The sequence below is a fragment of the Panthera uncia genome (genome assembly GCF_023721935.1).
Source record: "Panthera uncia isolate 11264 chromosome B3 unlocalized genomic scaffold, Puncia_PCG_1.0 HiC_scaffold_1, whole genome shotgun sequence".
In the NCBI taxonomy this organism is placed as follows: Eukaryota; Metazoa; Chordata; class Mammalia; order Carnivora; family Felidae; genus Panthera; species Panthera uncia.
In genome coordinates this window covers 15,023,563-15,042,169 of record NW_026057582.1, presented here as the reverse complement: position 1 = coordinate 15,042,169, position 18,607 = coordinate 15,023,563, and the positions used below count along the sequence as shown (strand labels likewise).

The 18,607-nt window shown below is 45.3% G+C and overlaps 1 long non-coding RNA gene across 1 annotated transcript; it reads left to right on the top strand.

Moving 5' to 3' along the window:
- The first annotated feature begins 1,342 nt into the window (after nucleotides 1–1,342).
- Nucleotides 1,343–10,853, top strand: LOC125909278 (uncharacterized). Its single transcript, XR_007453631.1, has 3 exons — nucleotides 1,343–2,599; nucleotides 7,199–7,279; nucleotides 9,439–10,853. It is a non-coding gene; the product is annotated as an uncharacterized LOC125909278 (long non-coding RNA).
- The last annotated feature ends 7,754 nt before the right edge of the window (nucleotides 10,854–18,607 follow it).

Sequence of the window (18,607 nt, the reverse complement as noted above, 5' to 3'; positions counted from 1 at the left end):
TATCAAAGGGAACGTGTTGGGGGGAAGAAACAAAAACAAAAACAAAAACAGCTGGCCTGAGACAGACTAAAGTGTTCAGAGGACAAGGAAAACACAGCCACGCCCATACTCATTTGAGACAGACTCCAGCTTCTTCACCCTCCTTCCCTGCTGAAGTGGTACGTTTATAACATACTTTTCTTTCAAAACACATGTGTTTGAGCTAGCGCTACAGCGTGTTTAGGCTGTATTATCCACCAAAGACGGACAAAAGTCTAAGTCAGAATGATGGGGTCACTGTCGAAAATGACAGGAGCTTCATTTCAGATCAGCTTCTCAAGGAGCCAGCAGGAGGTGAGAGCATTTAGATTGGGTATTAGACTGACGTCACTCAAAGAAACAGTGCCAACGGAGTCCAGAGGTAGACTGGAAGCATCATTGGTATTCCCCTTGAATGCACTCAAGACAACACTGGCATTGCCTCTGGACTAAATAATCTTTAAGGTCTTCTCAAAGCTCCCAGGACTGGCACGTCAATTGTCATCAGGGGGCCCTAGCACTATAACCCAACCAAAACCATATAATACCAGAATGAATGGGCCTTTCTACACCACCTAGATTGATGTTCTGCAAAAATACACCACATGAAAATGAAATATGGCCTTTTGTAGCAACGTGGATGGAACTGGAGAGTGTGATGCTAAGTGAAATAAGCCATACAGAGAAAGACAGATACCATATGGTTTCACTTCTATGTGGATCCTGAGAAACGTAACAGAAACCCATGGGGGAGGGGAAGGAAAAAAAAAAAAAGAGGTTAGAGTGGGAGAGAACCAAAGCATAAGAGACTCTTAAAAACTGAGAACAAACTGAGGGTTGACGGGGGGTGGGAGGGAGGGCAGGGTGGGTGATGGGTATTGAGGAGGGCACCTTTTGGGATGAGCACTGGGTGTTGTATGGGAACCAATTTGACAGTAAATTTCATATATTAAAAAATAAATTAAAAAAAAATACACCACATGTAGGGCACTGGATCTAGGAAATCCTTACCATGTGTTCTGTTTCCTATTCATTGCCTTCTGGTGAATTAGAAGGCAGAGAACCTCAGAGCCCAGAGAGACCTTTGCATTCATACACCTCATTTTACAGATGCAAAACCAGAAGCCAGGAGGGGTTGAGGGACCAGCATAAAATGATTTTGCTAATTAGAGGCAAAGCCGAGATTAGACTTCTGATGTGATTAACTCCCAGTCCAGTGCCTACTGATGGAACCAGACTTCAAGTTACTCAACAATTTCCCAGCTCAAACAAAGTTGTCAGAGTCCCCCCCTCCCCGCCCGTCCAACCTACCCCCTCATAACAAAATCAACCAGACTAACCCCCATGAAAAACAGGCCATCCTGCTTCCCTTCTAGAAAGGAAGACTAAGAATAAAAAAGTGTCACTATGCGATCTGTCCGGGAATTCCTAACCTTCAGTAATAAGCAGTGACACCTCTGTGACATCTTCCCAGGACAGAGAGAGTCAATTGTGTCTTCTAAGATGAGCCACTTGGGCCAACCATGGAAATGCCAGTCAAGAAGATGACTAGGTTTCCCCTCCTTCCATCCCCTCCTCCCCAACTGAGGGAGAAACGATGGTGTTGCTTGTTCACTGGAAATTTTCAGAGATGAGGAAGCTGAAAGGAGGAAAGGCTGCTGTCCGCTCTAATCACGTCTCAGAAACATTCAGCCCCACCTGACTGGGGTCCCAATCCCAGGTATGCTCAACGCGGCAAAATGGAAGACACAGGGCAGTCAGTAAGAGCAGTTACAGTGGAGAATATATTTTGGCACAAATCTAAGTCAGCACGATTTCCACCCCCGTTCTGGGATCAGTATATTCCCTAAAAACACACAAGAAGACCCAAAGAAATACAATCCTTCCTTATGAAAACTAGTCATGTGCTCTAACTCCCAAGAGGGCACTCAGTGTATAAAGTGGGAACAGGGAAAAATTATTTGATCCATGCATGTTTACATGGTCCCTCCTCATCTCCTCAGAAAAGCCATCTAGAAAAAAAAAAGTGATAATTTACTGATATTGTTGAAACTGCAAATGAAAATTCCAAGTATTTTTGCACAGAAGTATTGTGACCAGATAAATCACTTGAGAACCACGGGAATGTCTTCCCCATTTCATAAATTTCCAGACTGGATATGATAGCAGGACTGGGTGAGGGCAGTTGAGTCCCTCTGAGAATCCAGGAACTTATGTATCACTGGCCTAGTTTTGTTTATAGATATATATAAAAATCCAAAGCCCGAAAGGAGATTTCGCCATCAATCATTAAATTCATCTAATTGCTGGCAATGGACACACCATTCCCCCCCCCCCCCACACACACACCATAAATTGTCCTCCACAAACACATAATAAAAGTAAAGTGAACTAAATGTTTGTGAGACACTTGTGAGGTCATAAATTATTAGGGTGGGGACACAACTGCGACCCACATGAGGCTGAGGTTGGCAAAGGAGGACTGCAAGTATGTGAAAGCTGGGGGACATTCCCCGGCTCTCAGAGGTGGGCAGAAGGGACGATGGCACAGGACAGGATTCGTTTGGTGGCAGAGAGGGAGGTATGTAACAAAGGCTAAATAGTGGTGTCTTAAATGTATTATCTGTTGGAGAGTTTATCAGCAAGGTAAACATTTCACCACTGCTCACTGCCCAAGCCAGCACGTGTGCTCCTGGGCTGCTGCTTCCAGACATCCTACAGTGATGCTCAGTGAATGCATGGAGAAGTCAATCATTGGGGTATTTTAGAGACATAAGAAGTCAAGTGTCTCGCATGCGTGTGTATGAAAAGCTGTCTACCCATACTTCACTTTAGGAAGAGGTGTGGAGGCGACTGGGTGGCTCAGTCGGTTAAGCGTCCCAACTTTGGCTCAGGTCATGATCTCACAGTTGGGGAGTTCGAGCCCCACATCAGGCTCTGTGCTGACAGCTCAGAGCCTGGAGCCTGCTTCACATTCTGTGTCTCCCTCTCTCTCTGCCCCTAACCCACTCGCATTCTGTCTCTGTCTCTTTCAAAAGTAAAAACATTAAAAAACCTTTTTTAAAAAAGGACAAGGTGTGGACGTAAGGTTTTAGCAATATATGTTATTCTGGATATCCGTGCTTTTGCTGCCCTCCAGATATTAAAATGAAACAAAACAGTTGCCTTAATTGGACACTTCACAGCTTTCAAGATGGAACTACAAACTACGTTACACCTCATCCAGTGATCTTTGGACTTTGAATCCCCATTAGGCCTGTAACTGCACCCTACCACTTGTAAAATGGTGGTTAGGAACTCGGGGTCTAAGAGCAGACTGCCTGGCACACCTCCCATCCCCACTGCTATATACCTGGGTGACCTCAAGCAAGTTTGTCAATCTTTCTACACATCAGTTTCTTCCTTTATAAAATGGACGTAAAAGAACCCACCTCACAGGATTGTTTGGAAAATTAAATGAGTGTGCAAAAGCTGATCACACTGCCTGCTAAGTGCTCAGTGACGGTTAATGATTATCTTGGATGTACAAGTTCAAATCTTTTCTTAGATGTGGACAGTCCCAGATTTAATGCTGCCCTTAGCTACTGAGGAATGTTCCCTCATGTCTGGCTTAAGATAATCTTTGTTTAGCTTCAGGAAGTCATTGTGGGCTTCCTGGATACGTTATCTCCTATAATTACCTCATTTTTAATGAGAAAAAAGGTCCTCATTCTCTCTTGGTTCTTCTGTGTTGACTCTGGGTTGAGTTCTCAGACAGTCTCAGCTCACAATCTTGAACGCTTTTTATTTGCCTTCCAATTAATTTCCCCCTAGTTCTTCATCAGCCTTGCGAGACTAAGGATTGAAGATAATGTTTGCGATGTCAGAGACTAGCTGCAGAGACCCTGAGAGGCACACACCTTGCTTCCCGAGCCAGCCACCTCCCCACCTCCCCACCGCTTACAAAGCGTGCTGTGTTTCCACGGAGGGGTTGCTAAGCAAAACCACACTGCTTATTTACCAGTAAGCCCAGCAGCTAGCAAAAAGCTTTGTGAGAACCCAGATCTGACTGAGCTAATGTGTTCTTGGGCGAACAAAATTGTGATCTGGGACAAGATGGACTGATACAATATTTGGGCAGGAGTGATAGGACGGTTGTGCACATCTGTCCAGATCTTGTTTTCACACTTTGTTGATTAGAATAAATGATGTGTTCTTTCCTTCTTATGCAAATAGCATTATGCGAAACGATTTCCTGCCTCCCATTGGCACGAACTGCAGGAATTTTCGAAGAACTCAAAACCTACCTCCTGTAGACTTTGCATTTAGTTGTCAGAATTACGTGTGCAATTATTCCAAAGAGTAAAACAAACTTCACAAACAGAGAGCAGGAGAGCCAGCTCTAAGAGCTCTCCTTTGAGACAGGGAGGTATGTGCTGACAATCCTGAAAGGGTTTACTTGTTTCAGACCTCAGGGGACTAAGCCACACGTCCAACTCTCATTAAGCAAAACGCCCTTCCTGTGTTGGCTTATTTTAGAGAACAAGTATATTTCTATTCATTTGTGGGTGAGTCCTTTATTTGACTTTTACCTCTCTAATGCCTGTTCTCCTTTTCACTTTTATGTGATTTCTTCGAATTCTGAGATCAGCAATCCAGATTGTTGTGTCTGGCCGAGGAAATTGCTTCTTTGTTGTGATTTTTAGCCGGAACGTAGGAGATTTTATTTAATAATAAGGATACTGCAATAAAAGTCGTAGGACAGGAGCTAGACATGCAGAGCTCTACTTTACAGTCTGGTTTGGTTTTGTTGAAATGCAAACACATCACCATGGTAATACAATTCAACTGAGAGTAATTTCTCAAAATGGAAAGATAATAGGAACTGCCTTTCAAAAGAACTGACTTTATTTTCTGATATTATTATGTTTTTCCACAAAGATTTCTTTTTCCACAAAGTTGTAACAAATAGTTTCAACATTATAATGAATAACCATGTAGTATCAGCAATTCTATAAACTTTGAGGAGAGCTTGTAAACAGCATTTGCCTATAATCCCCATGGCAGAGATACTATAAACACACGTTAGTGAGAATCATGTAGCAAAATCCTCATGGAGCCTATGGAGAATGTCCTACTCAAAGGCTGAATACACAAATGTATTTTGTTTACATTCAGCTCAATAGCTGAATTCACACACACAAGTTTCATCTAGCACCTGACTCTGAGCCACACTGCAGCATCTAATAGATTATTGGCAAGTTCAGTGCTTTCCTGGTATCACCATGCAAAGTTTTTTAAAAAGCTTTTGGTATATATAATTAAATTGTTTTTATCACTGAAATGCCAATATAGGTGCACCTGGCATGTAGAAAAATTAAAATCCACAAATAATAAACATTCTCAGCTGTTCTACTCCAGGAACACTTTAATTAAAATCTTTTAAAGTCCTCTGCTCTACAATTCAGTGGTGTTTAACATTTGAAGATAATACTCAACTGGAACACAAGAGCTTGCACTCAGAATACAGCCAGTTAATTCATTCAGCACATAATTTTTAAGGACCTTTCATACGCCATAGGCTGTTCTAGCTGCAAGGGACACAGCAGTCTGAAAAGAGAAAAGTTCCTTCCTCATGCACACAAAGTCTAGTGCGCAAGGCGGGGTGGGAACCACCAAGTCTTTGGCTGAGAGCAGTCTTTGTGGCGCTGTCCATGGTGTCCTGCCCTGGTGCAGGTGTTGAAGGCAAAGTATAGTACCTAATGACATCCCACTGATTAAAAATACCACGTAGGAGAGAAGATAGAAATATTCTTGTAGCTCTGGTAATGTGGAATACAAAAGCGTGACAACGGTGATGGATAACCCTTGGATCTCTGTTAGTTAAGAATTCAGAAACCGTACCCTCAGGATTGGAACGGCACACAGGCAATCACACCGATGTAGGAAGCTCCCACATGTAACCTTGGCTGAAGAATGGTTCTGCTCTTCAGCTGAGGTTTGGAAAGCAAGCCCATGGAAAGCAGAGGAGGATGGACCCCCCTCCTGACAAGCCACCTCTACAGAATAACCCCTGGCAACCTTGATCAATGCCCGCCTAGCTGCTCACCTATCCAAAGTCTAAAGTTACTTTACCCAGACTTCAGCAGCACAGTGAACAACACAGCCTCCACCCCAAAATGCCCTCCTACCGTTATATGTACGAGCATACGATAATAATACTGCAATAACAGTGCTACAGACACCTGAAGCCGCCTCACTCTTCTCCTCCCCTGGCTAACAAGCGTTCAAGGTCAAGCAGTCCACAACAGCCAGGGCAACAAGATCCCACCCCAATGCTTCTTTCTCGAGCAGGGGGCTCCCCCTGCTACGATACACATGGCATGTCTCCAGCCTTACTCTGACCCAGGAATTGAGCACTCTGTCTCTTCCTCTCCTTTCCTTTTGGGAACAAACTGCCCTCAAAAAGTGGCCTTGTGATCTCCTAATTCTGGCACTGTTATTAAAACCCCATTTTTCTACAGATACAAGCCATATTCTCCAGTGTTGAGAAAATATAGTAATACTGTGCTTTAGTGCATCATCTCCTTTGTCTTACTTCTCAATCAGTTCATACCTTGGGTGGGAAGGAGAGGACACTATTTATTTGGCTCCTTCAAGGACCCCCATCATCTCAACTCTCCTCCCTGCAGTCCTTCTGGTACCATGGTTTTTTATGTTAGTGATAGCTCAATAATTATTACACAATGAAGGGGAGAAAGAGGTCAGACTGTGTCCACTGGGGCAATTTCTCCTCAATGGAAGGCGAGTTCCCTTGTTTAGACTACGGCCCCCACCAAGGAGGAGCACGATTACAATGGACCTCCTACTGAGGGGCCTGTCCTAGAAGGAGATGAGGAACTGGGGAAGTCATTAAGCAAAGCCAGGCCCCAGAGGGGCTTTCTGGAGGAAGAGGGACCCCGCACAGGGATGAGACAGGCCAGGGGATGGAGCTGGGGAACAATGGTCACAATGCAGCCACGTAACACATTGAGTAAAGTAAAAGGGTCACAGTGGATCATCAAGGAGCCCTTGACTCTTCCTCATCCTTCCTGGCCATCTCGGAGCCAGGTCGCTGTTGGCCTGGAACCAGCATCCAAGTGTACTTAGGAAGTGAGGGAGAGAAGAAAGCCTTCACATGCCCCCCTCCCTCCATTTGCAGGTATGAATAACCCAGAGGGCAGACACTTGTGAGCCTCTGGTGGGTTGCCCAGAGCGCCTGTCTACATGCCCAGGAATCAAGGTAAGTGGCAAAGAAGCATGCATTTTTCTGTGGCTCAATATTTATCTCACCGACTAGAAGACCTGAAGAAAGCCCCAAGATCAGCCAGAGTTAGGTCAATACCTTTAAAATGCACGTGGGTGTTGTTGAGTCAACACCCGTGAAGATCCCTGGGTGTTATTGGGGATGTGGTAAGCAATCCCCTCCCCAAGAGTTACACCCTTTCTTTCCTTCTTTCTAGAGAAAGACTTTTTAATGAAAGCACACAGGGATGCTCACTGTCATAAAACTATAGAGAATAATGAAATAGGCCTTGAGAAATTATATGGGGCAAAGATGTGGGAACTAGAAGAGAAAAAGGCAATGAGAAGCAAGAAAACAATAATTAAGTCTATGAAAAGGAGGAGCACGTTTGAGGAAAAGATTTGGAGTATAGAAAGCAGAAATGAAACAATGGTTTGAGGGCCTAGAATTTTCCTGGAGGTACAAGAAGGCTGCCCAGACAGGTTTGCAGAGAATTGTTGGGAGATAGAAAGAAAATGGAAAGAAGACAGAAAGAAATATGCATTCACTTTCTAGTTAGACTGGAAACAGAGGAGCTTAAGAAAGAATGAAACATGGCTAGAAAGAAAGAAAGAAAGAAAGAAAGAAAGAAAGAAAGAAAAGAAAAGAAAGGAAAGGAAAGGAAAGGAAAGGAAGGAAGGAAGGAAGGAAGGAAGGAAGGAAGGAAGGAAAAAGAAAAAAATCCTGGGGCACCTAGGTGGCTCAGTCGGTTAAGTGTCTGACTTCGGCTCAGGTCCTGATCTCATGGTTTGTGAGTTCAAGCCCTGCATCAGGCTCTGTGCTGACAGCTCAGAGCCTGGAGCCTGCTTCAGGTTCCATGTCTCTCTCTCTCTCTCTCTCTCTCTCTCTCTCTCTCTCTCTCTCTCCCCCCGTCCCCTGCTTGTGCTCTCTTTATCACTCTCTCTCAAAACTAAATAAACATTAAAAAATTTTTTTAAAAGAAATAAATCCTAAACTGGGAAACCCTGCATTGAGACAACTTGATAGAAACATCCAGATTGAACAAATTTTCTTTTGCAGAATATTTTCCAAGCTGTGAATGAAGTTGAATTCAATATTTTCTACCCTTTCATTCAATAAATATTTATCGTGCACCTACTGAGCTCAATTCACTGATGAGCAAAACAGAACAATGCTCCTCCCAGGACAGAAGCTATAGAATGCCAAGTACTCGCTCTCCCAGCCTCCCCCCTGCAAAGACACAAGCATGTAGCCCAGGCTCCCCCGACCACGGAGACAAAAGCCAGACTCTGAACCAGACACTAGTGAGACAGATGCGACAGACTTGGCCTTGGAGTATCTTTTCTATGGTTTTCTGTGTGTTTTCCGCTCTCTGGTATCCCAAAGGCTATTCCTAAGTGAGGAGCAAAGATTCCCAGAGGCATGCCTGCAGAACCACTGTTTTTATTTTTTTTTTTAATTTTAAGTTTATTTATTTTGAGAGAGAGAGCAAGTAGGGTAGGGACAGAAAGAAGGGGGGGAGAGAGAGAGAATCCCAAGCAGGCTCCACACGGTCGATGCAGACAGAGCCCAATGTGGGGCTCGAACTCACAAGCTGTGAGATCACGACCTGAGCTGAAATTAAGAGTAAGGTGCTTAACCCAGGCGCCTCCAAACCACCTTTTTCTCTCCCACAGAATAGATAAGATCGGGCTAGGGTCAAAGACAGAGAGAAGGCAGAATGGCCACTCGGCCTGGAAAGGGAAGAAGGGTGGGAAGGGACTACATCTTCCCAGGGTCTCCTAAGCGGGGTTACCAGAACCTACAGTCTGAGGGACCAGGGGCAGAGAGGAAGGGGTTAGATGCAGAGCCCTCCTCTAGTGTGGACGCAACTACCTCAGCACCTGTGCCCAGCCTGCCGCGCAAGACTCTTGGCTCCCCCGAAGTCTCCTGAACAGAGATTGAGGAACATGAACACTACACAGGGCAGAGGCATGGAGAGACAACTTTGCCCCCAGTCAAGGTGGAGCCAGACAGCACTAGATGGAAGCTTCCATGGGGGCAGGGAGGTGGCAGGGAGCAGTGGACACACCGTCAGTTCTACAAAGAAGCAGGGACCATGTGGGTGCCATCCTGGGGCCGGTGGCCACAGTGATGATATTCTATCCCATTTTCAGGGCAGTCACGGGGTGGTTCTAGCAGCAGCACCTACGGCCCAGAATCAATGGGGTCAGCACGGCCAGATGCTACCTATGCCAGCCAGAAACGACAGTGGCTTCTTCCGGAACCGCTTCTGTGGCGTGATTTGGGTGACTGCTCTTGGCTGGGTACCTCCCAAGTCTGGGTCTCTGTCCATCCCAGGGATTCGGTAGCTATCAGATATCCTTTCATTTTTTGTTTTCTTTTCTCCTTAAATTATCCAAAGCTGGTTTCTCCTGAGTCAGCTAAGCTGCCTGCCTGCAACCGCCTCTCCAGGAGGTCAGGGTAAGATGGCTTTAGCCACTTGCAGGCAGGTCAGGGACATGGCCCCATGTGGTCCCCGGGACAGGCATACACCTCTGAAGTCCAAGATCAGCCTGAACTACAACCTGACGTGGCATGACAATGTTTCCGATGTTCCTGTATCTACAGAAAAGTCTCATTAGAAATTACAGCGGGTTTCAGCCGTGCGGTGGGAAGGGCTGCAACCATTCCCGGGACGGAGAGGTAGAGAGAGGGCAGTATCTGACTCCTCCCACAGGCCAGCCCTGCAGGAGGGGACCAGCAGCAATGCCAAGAGCAGTGTTACAGCAGAGCATGGAGACCCAGAGACGGGTCTCTGGGGAAGACACAGGCTGCAGCTAGGACAGACACGGGGACACATGAGTGACAGCCCCTGCAAGCGTCAGAGGGCAGAGGACCTTGGGAAGGGGATCGACATGCCAGTGGAGTGGCCGGCATTTGGGCAAACGATGCAAAGAGAGATGATTCAGAAGCACCATTATCAACGTGTTGACGACAGATCTCCCTGGACGAGGGGCTTTCGCAAGATTCTACTTTCTTTTTTGTACTGTTTTCCGAAGTCTCTACGATGGCCAAGTTCTCTTTGTCAGCTTTGTAATGAAGGAAAAGGAGGAGGCGGGGGACTGGGAGAGAGAGGGGTAAGGAGGAGAAAAGGGAGAGAGGCAATGTGGAACTGCTCCTGAATGCTGCATGGCTCCCTTGAGAAACAGCACAAGTATCCGGAAGGATGCAGTTGGTCTTTCTTGCTTTTGGGAGAGACATGATGGCCGTGCCCTGGAGGGAAAACTGGAGAGAAGGCGGAGTCCATACTCCCCACAGTAAAGAACAGAGATGGGCCTTGTCTGAGCCTTCGGAATCCCAGGGTCACGTGCCCACAGTGGCAGTGGCAGCCGTGAGGACGTGGCCTTGCTCCAAGGCGGTAGTTGCATCCTGCCTGCTGCCCTGCCACCTCCTCTTCCCACAGAATGTGTCACCCCCCCTTCCTGAGCAGAAGTGCCTGGAGCCCCACTGTTGGCAAGCATCTGCTGTCCCTCTCCGCCTTGCCTGTAATTCCAGTCATTTTTGCAGCTTACCCTCTAAAGAGACAGAATCCCGCTTCATGCTTCTGTGCCCTCTTTTAATGTTTTATTTATTTTTGAGAGAGAGCATGAGCAGGGGAGGGGCAGAGAGAGATGGGGGCGGGGACAGAGGATTCGGAGCGGGCTCCGTGCTGACAGCAGTGAGCCCAATGTGGGGCTTGAACTCATGAAGCATGAGATCATGACCTGAGCCCAAGTCAGATGCTCAACTGACGGAGCCACCCATGTGCCTCTTTGCGTCTGTGCTTTTTAAAGGCTGTTCTGTCTGCTGGGATATTCTTCCTCTTCCCCTTTTTATGCTTGTCAAACTCCTGATGCTCCTCGAAACACAAATCCACCATTGCCTCCTGCAGGAAGCCCTCTGCCCTCTGGCTAGAGTTACCTCTCCTCCCTCTGGCTGTCTCTGTTCTTTGCGTTTTCCCCTGTCGATGGACCCACTCATCCTGCATTGCTGTCTACCCACATGTGTGTCTCCCCCATTTTGTATCAAATGCGCGATGTGTTTCTCTACACTTGCTCCCTCTTTTTTAGCACCTGGGGAAAACAGGGGAGTAATCATTTAAGATAAACCAACCTACAAAGGACATAAAAGAAAACTGTTCATCCAGGAACAGATAAACTGTCAGGATTCTGTAACGTAGAACACTAGTAAGAGTATCCGCTACAGAGGGGCACAGGCGATGGCCATATACGCAGGCACACAGGACAGGTTTGTGGAATGGAATTGAGTATTAATAGCACAGGAACTGCATGAAAGACAGAGTGTTGGCTTTTGAACATAGCCTTTCACACAAGAATAGAAATCATATGTGTGTGTTCCCGAAGCTACACGGGGGCTCCCTGGAAGTTTGGTGTGTTTTTTTTAACAACCCCATTCAGACTGTAACCCCCTAAGAGGTGACTGGTAAATTTGGGAGGGTGTTTGTGGTTGTCACAATCACAGGGGCCCTCCGGGCATGCAGCGGGAGGGGGCAAGAATGTACAAGAGTTAGTGTCACCAACCAGACAAGAATCCCAAACTTACTGTGAGTTTTGACTATCCCATGGAGAAAAATTCATGTTTATAATTACCTGAGCTGAGAACTCAACTCCCTTTTACGTGTAGACACACACACACACACACACACACACACACACACACACACGTTTTTGCATAGTTTCAATATAGGCTGAACTTTACAAGAATGTGACTCCAATCAATGTAAATTGCAAGAAGGTTGAATCTTGACTAGTTGGAACACTGCCAAGGACTGTTCTCCATTTTTGAAAAGCACATCACTGGGGGGACATCCCTTGTAGCATCTTAGTCACTGGGGGGACACACCTGAACTGACCCACGTTTGAAACTACCACGTTCATACACAGACGCAAGGGTCTCGCTGCTTCGGTGGGTCTCCTAGGGTTTCATGCCCAAATGCCTATTACTGAAGCATATTATTCTATTGTAAATGATCTACCTTTTATCTCTCCTTTATACTGTAGCTAGAAAATACTATTGAAATTTTCCAAATTATATGTGTAGATGAGTTGCACAATCTAGGAGATTTATTTCAATGTGGTAAGTGGGCACTAATGAATATTTGCTCCAAAAGATGGTGTTGGGTATTACAGGGTTGAGAACGACTGGATATAAGTAAACTGTATATTGTATTCAAGGCTGCCTTGCAAAGTCTGGAGAATTATGCTTACAGGTATTGCCTAATGAAACAAAAGCCCCTAGCACATAAATACCGCGTGCAGTGTGCAATAAGCATGATCAGAGGACAGAGGATCCTGGACCCCCTCTTTAACCAAAATATTTGCACTTCAAAGGTGACGACCAGGGTGGGTTTCTTTTTCCTCCATTGCCATTTATTAGTATACAACACTATTTTTGGTTTCAAGGTCATTTTCCATATCAAAACGCAGGCTAATGCTCATTCATTCATTTATTCATTCATCAGGCATGGATTCAGTGCTCTCCGGGTTCTGGGTTCCGGCCCTGGGCTAGAGACTGGGCCTCACAGAGCTCTCAGGCTGATGGGGACATCAGCCATGAAGCACATAACTCCAGTTCAGACAGATGAATGCCATCCTGGGGGTGTGCAAGGTGTTACGGGAGTAGGGGGTGCTGACCTCCTTTTGGAGTCAGGACAACCTCCCTGAAGACCTGACATTTCCCCTCAGAGCTGGGGGACGACAGGCCCTGTCCAAAGCACCATAAATATCCCATGCAAAAATCTGAACAGGAGACCATGGCACATTCAGTGTAGACACAGCCCCTATGAATTTCCCCTGTGGATGCAGAGATACGTCCCCCAAACGCAACCATCAAGGATCCCACTCCAAAAAAGAATGTTAATTGTAAAAAAAAAAAAAAAAAAAAAAAAAACAATTTTTTTAAAATTTTGATATGAATTTTTCACAAGGTATGGTTAGTGAGTTCATCTGTGTTGTTGTTTCCCTAATGATGAGAGAAGAATTTGGATTCAAGACGTTTCTACAGATATTATTAAAACCGAAGGCATGTGATCATCTTTAAAAAGGAGAAAAGAGATGGGAAGCAATGCGCCCATTTTTCAGGCAGGGGGCAATCTCCTCAACCCTCAAACTCCCGCTAGAGAAGCTCCCAGAAGCAGGTGTCACATGTTTATAGGGCCATCTGGACAGGTCCTCTTTCCTCCTCTTCCCTGGAGAAAAGGCTGACAAGCCTCCAAAGAAAGGGAGAAGAGAAATATACCTCATAGAAATACAGAACCAAAGGGCTAAGGGCAAGTGAAACTTTTTTTTAAAAAGCAGCAGAGGCAAGAAGCAAACAGCGACGTCAGAAAAATGATGCAAGCCAAAGAAAGGGGTAATAACATTGCAAGAGCACCATATGGCATTTATATGCCTGCATTTTATTTTAAATGTGGATATTTGCTTTCTTGTTAGCCTTGGTGACAATCTTGTTACAGTGCTCGGTGAAATTCATTTTTTAAAAAAAAAATCACACAGCAGCTCTCTGTCCTCTATCCTTAAAATCATATATAAATTCCTTTTTTTAGCTGCATGCTATATATCCCTGTTGCTAATCGTCTAAACTGAACTGTAAAACCGCATTAAATTAGAAGGGAAAGTCCCGTGCACTGACTGATACAAGGTGCCCAACACATGTGTTTGTGCTTCCTCAGCAGGAAGAGGGGGTGGGGGATAGGTAGACAGCCAGATATTAATAATAATAATTTAACATTAATTTCATCATTAATCATTAATAACAATAATGAGCCCTTGCAAACGTTCCCCAGGCTCACATACAAAGACTGTTGATGCTTACGGTCAAATTCACTTCTGCCAGGGAACGGAAACAACCGACAGAGGGGACATTGCTCTATCTACATGAAGCCACAGCGACAAACACGTAGGATCTGAACATGAGGAGACAGGATGTGAGCACGGCAAAGCCCATCTTTCGAGGGTTCCTTTTGATATTTGGGGGGCAGGTATCACGCGGGAAGAAAGTGTAGGCACATTCTGGTGCTTCAGGGAAACAGGAACTGGTCCTGGTGTTCACGATCAAGTGAGAGCACACACAAGCTGAGAGGCAATCAGCATGCGGCTAAAATCTTTTCCATTCTTTGACTTTCCTTCTACTAGAATCTGTGTCTGTGATGGCACATCATGGACACATCTGTGTAAACAGTTGCAGCCCGTTAAGTGCAGCCAAGGATGTAGACAGAGCACAACCTCCCCCCTCTCTCAGACAGAACGGCAGGGGCACACTCAGAACTTCCATATTCTTCCCTCTCCGAGTCATGGCCACGGCAGCTTTTCCTTGTAGGACAATGGTTGACGATGAGCTTTGTCTGAGACCCAAGCCGTCCTGCCCATCAGGTTCCCTGTTACTGCTGCTCCCTACACTTCTCCAGCCCGCGCACCCCCACACCCCACTCCCCAGAGGGGTGGGACCAACGGCAGCATCAGCAAGTGTCTCTTCTTCATTCAGGTTTGCCGGGGAGTGTGTTTTCCTGCACCCTTTGGGTGCGTGGAAAGGCATTGTGTTCATTTCTCCCTCAGCTCCGATCAGTTCACAATCAACAAGTATTTGCAGTATTTACGCCTCCAAAGTGCTTAGCACAGAGCAGGTGTGGCAGGGGTACAGGAAAAGAAAGGCACAGAAGCTCTATATTCAAGGCCCTTAGGCTTTACTTAAAAAGAACAACCCATCATTATGCAACATAAGACAGGTGCACCACTGAAGATGTGTGCCATGTCAAATATACAATCTAGGATCCACAAGTCCCTCCTCTGGGCTCCCGTAGCTAATGGTGTGCTTATTGTAACAGCATTTACTGAGGGCTGATTATGTATCAGGCAGGTTCTCATGCATCAACTAAGTGTCAAAAGAGATAGCTACTATTTTTCAAATAAAGAAAATGGGCATAAAATAGACATAGGTCAACAGAAGAGAATAAAAAAAAAAAAACCCACAGAAATAAACCCATAGGTAGATGGTCAATTAATCTTCAGCAAAGGAGGCAAGAATATCCAGCGGCAAAAGTCTCTTCAATAAATGGCGCTGGGAAAACTGGGCAGCAGCACACAAAAGAATAAAACTGGACCATTTTCTTATACCACACACAAAAGTAAATTCAAAATGGACTAAAGACCTAAATGTGAGACTTGAAACCACCAAAGTCCTAGAAGACAGCACAGGCAGTCATCTCTCTGACACCAGCCATAGCAACATTTTTCTAGATATGTCTCCTGAGGCAAGGGAAATAAAAGCAAAATTAAACTATTGGGACTCCATCAAAATAAAAAGCTTCTGCACAGTGAAGGAAACCATCAACAAAGCTAAAAGGCAACCTACTGAATGGGAGAAGATATTTGCAAATGACATATCTGATAAAGGGTTTGTGTCCAAAATAAAGAACTTGTACAACTCAACACCCCAAAAAACAAATAATCCAGTATAAAAATAGGCAGAACACATTAAGAGCCATTTCTCCAGAGAAGACATCCATATGGCCAACAGATACATGAAAAGATTCTCATGATCACTTACCGTCAGGGAAATGCAAATCGAAACTACAGTAAGATATCACCTCACATCTGTCAGAATGGCTTAAGTCAAAAACACAAGAAACAACAAGTGTTGGTGAGGGTGTGGAGAAACGGGAACCCTCTTGCACTGTTGGTGGGGATGCAAACTGGTGCAGCTACGGTGGAAAATAGTAGGGAGGTTCCTCAACATTTAAAAATAGAACTACCCTATGATCAAGTAATCACACTACTGGGCATTTCCACAAAAAATACAAAACCACTAAATCAAGAGATATGTTCACACCTATGGTTTATTGCAGAATTACTTACAATGGCCAAATTATGGAAGCAGCCCAAGTGTCCATTGATAAACATTTATGCAATGGAATACTATTCGAGCAGGAAAAAAGAATGAAATCTTGCCATTTGTAACAACATGGGTATTAGGCTAAGTGAAATGATTCAGTCGGAGAAAGGCAAATGCCATGTGACTTCATTCATAGGTGGAATTTAAGAAACAAAACAAATGAGCAAAGGAAAAAAAATAGAGACAAACCAAGAATCAGACTCAACTATAGGGAACAAACTAATGGTCACCAGAGGGGAGGCGGGTGGGGGATGGGTGAGATAGGTGATGGGGATTAAGGAGGGCACTTGTGATGAGCCCTGGGTGATGTATGGAAGTGATGAATTACTATGTTGTACACCTGAAACTAACATTACACTGTATGATAATGACCCTGGAATTAAAATAAGAGCTTAATTTTAAAAATTTGAAGTCAAAAAATAAAAGCAAATAAATAATTTTTTCAAGGAAAAAGCTCAAGTTCCCATGGCTGGTAAGTGGTGGATCAGGCCTCATACACTGAGGCAGTGCAGCTTCCGAGGCAGCCTACCCCAGCCCCGGATTCATAAGGACATCGGTCTTTGTACAGGTCTGTTTCTTCCTGGGGAAGGAGTAGCTCCTGTTTATTGCCACAGTTCTCAACCCCACAGTGTTGAGAACACAGAAGCCATTATTTGATAGTTGCTTATTAAAGTGATCTGGGGAGGGGCACCTGGGCGGCTCAGTCGGTTAAGCATCTGACTCTTGGTTTGGGCTCGGGTCATGATCGCACGGTTCGTGAGTTTGAGCCCTGCATCGGGCTCTGTGCAGACAGCGTGGAACCTACTTGAGATTCTCTCTTTCCCTCCTTCTCTCTCCCCCTCTCTCTCTCTCTCTCGCTTCCCCTCCCCTGCTCACGTGGTCTCTGTCTCTCTCTAAATAAATAAACTTTAAAAAAAAAAGTGATATGGGGAGAGGTATGCAGGAGCAGCCAAGATGGGGAGCTGGAGAGCAAAATACACAAAGCTGTCAGAGCAGCAGCAAGGCCAGGTGGAAACCGGACGTCACCAGCCTGCAGAAGCCCCAGTTGGCCTGGCATTGAGCCACCTTCCCTCCAGGCAGCTCTGCTGTGGGGCCGGAGCTAAGGAAGCAGGATGGGGACAAGCACAGGGACACAGATGGAGGTGAGTGTGGAGGGCAGGGGGACAAGCGCAAGAGGAACACGAGGCACAGCCTCTCCATTTTGCCTCCTGTGTGCAAACGGAGGCTGTTGAGGCAGCCGGGACGTGAGAGCAGTGAGCTAGCAATTTACCCAATGCTATCTCCGTGGCCTATGAAAATTGAAGAAAAAAAAAAAAGAAAACAGAAACTAAGTGCTGGCGAGGACGTAGAGAAAATTGGAACCCGTGTGCGTTGCTGGTGGGAATGTAAAATTGTGCAGCATTGTGGAAAACAGTCTGGCAGGTCCTCAAACTATGAAACGTAGAATTACCATGTGACCCAGCAATTCCACTTCTAGGTGCGTACTCAAAGGAAATGAAAACAGGGAGTCAAACAGATATTCGGATACCTGCACTCACAGCGGCGGTGTTCACGATAGCTAAAAGGCGAAGCAGCCCAAGTGTTCACTAACAGATGAATAGGTAAACAAAATGTAGTACACATACACCCAGTGGACTATCATTCAGCCTTAAAAAGGAAAGAGATTCTGGGGTGTCTGGGTGGTTTAGTCGGTTGAGTGTCCGACTTTGGCTCAGGCCGTGATCTCACAGTTCATGAGTTCGAGCCCTGCATCAGGCTTTGTGCTGACAGTGTGGAGCCTGGCGCCTGCTTCGAGTTCTGCGTCTCCCTCTCTCTGCCCCTCCCCTGTCCTGCTGTCTCTTCTCTCTCTCTCTCTCTCTCTCTCTCTCTCTCTCTCAAAAACAAATAAACATTAAAAAAAATTTTTTTAAAGGAAATTTTGACACATGCTACAACATGCATGAATCCTTAAAACACTATGCTAATGAAATAAAGCAGTCACAAAAGGTGCTGTATGACTCCACTTGTATGAGGGATCCAGAGTAGTCAAATTGGCAAAGACAGAAAGTAGGATAGAGATTGCCAGGGGGCTGGGAGAGGGGAGAATGAGGAGCTGGCATTTAATGAGTACAGTGTTTCAGTCTGGGAGGATGAAAAAGTTCTAGAGACAGAGGGTGGTGAGTTTTGCACAAGGATATGACTGTAATCAATGCCACTGAACGGTACCTTTGTAAATGGTTAAAATGGTAAATTTTATGTTATATATATTTTCTCACGGTAAAAAAAAAAATAGGCATAAGGAAAAACATTGAAGCAGGCTCTAAAGTATCCCACTGACTCCTGGGGTTACCTTAAATGAGACGATAACCTCTTTGAAACAGTGATTATGGCCAGGACAAAAATGTTAATTCCATG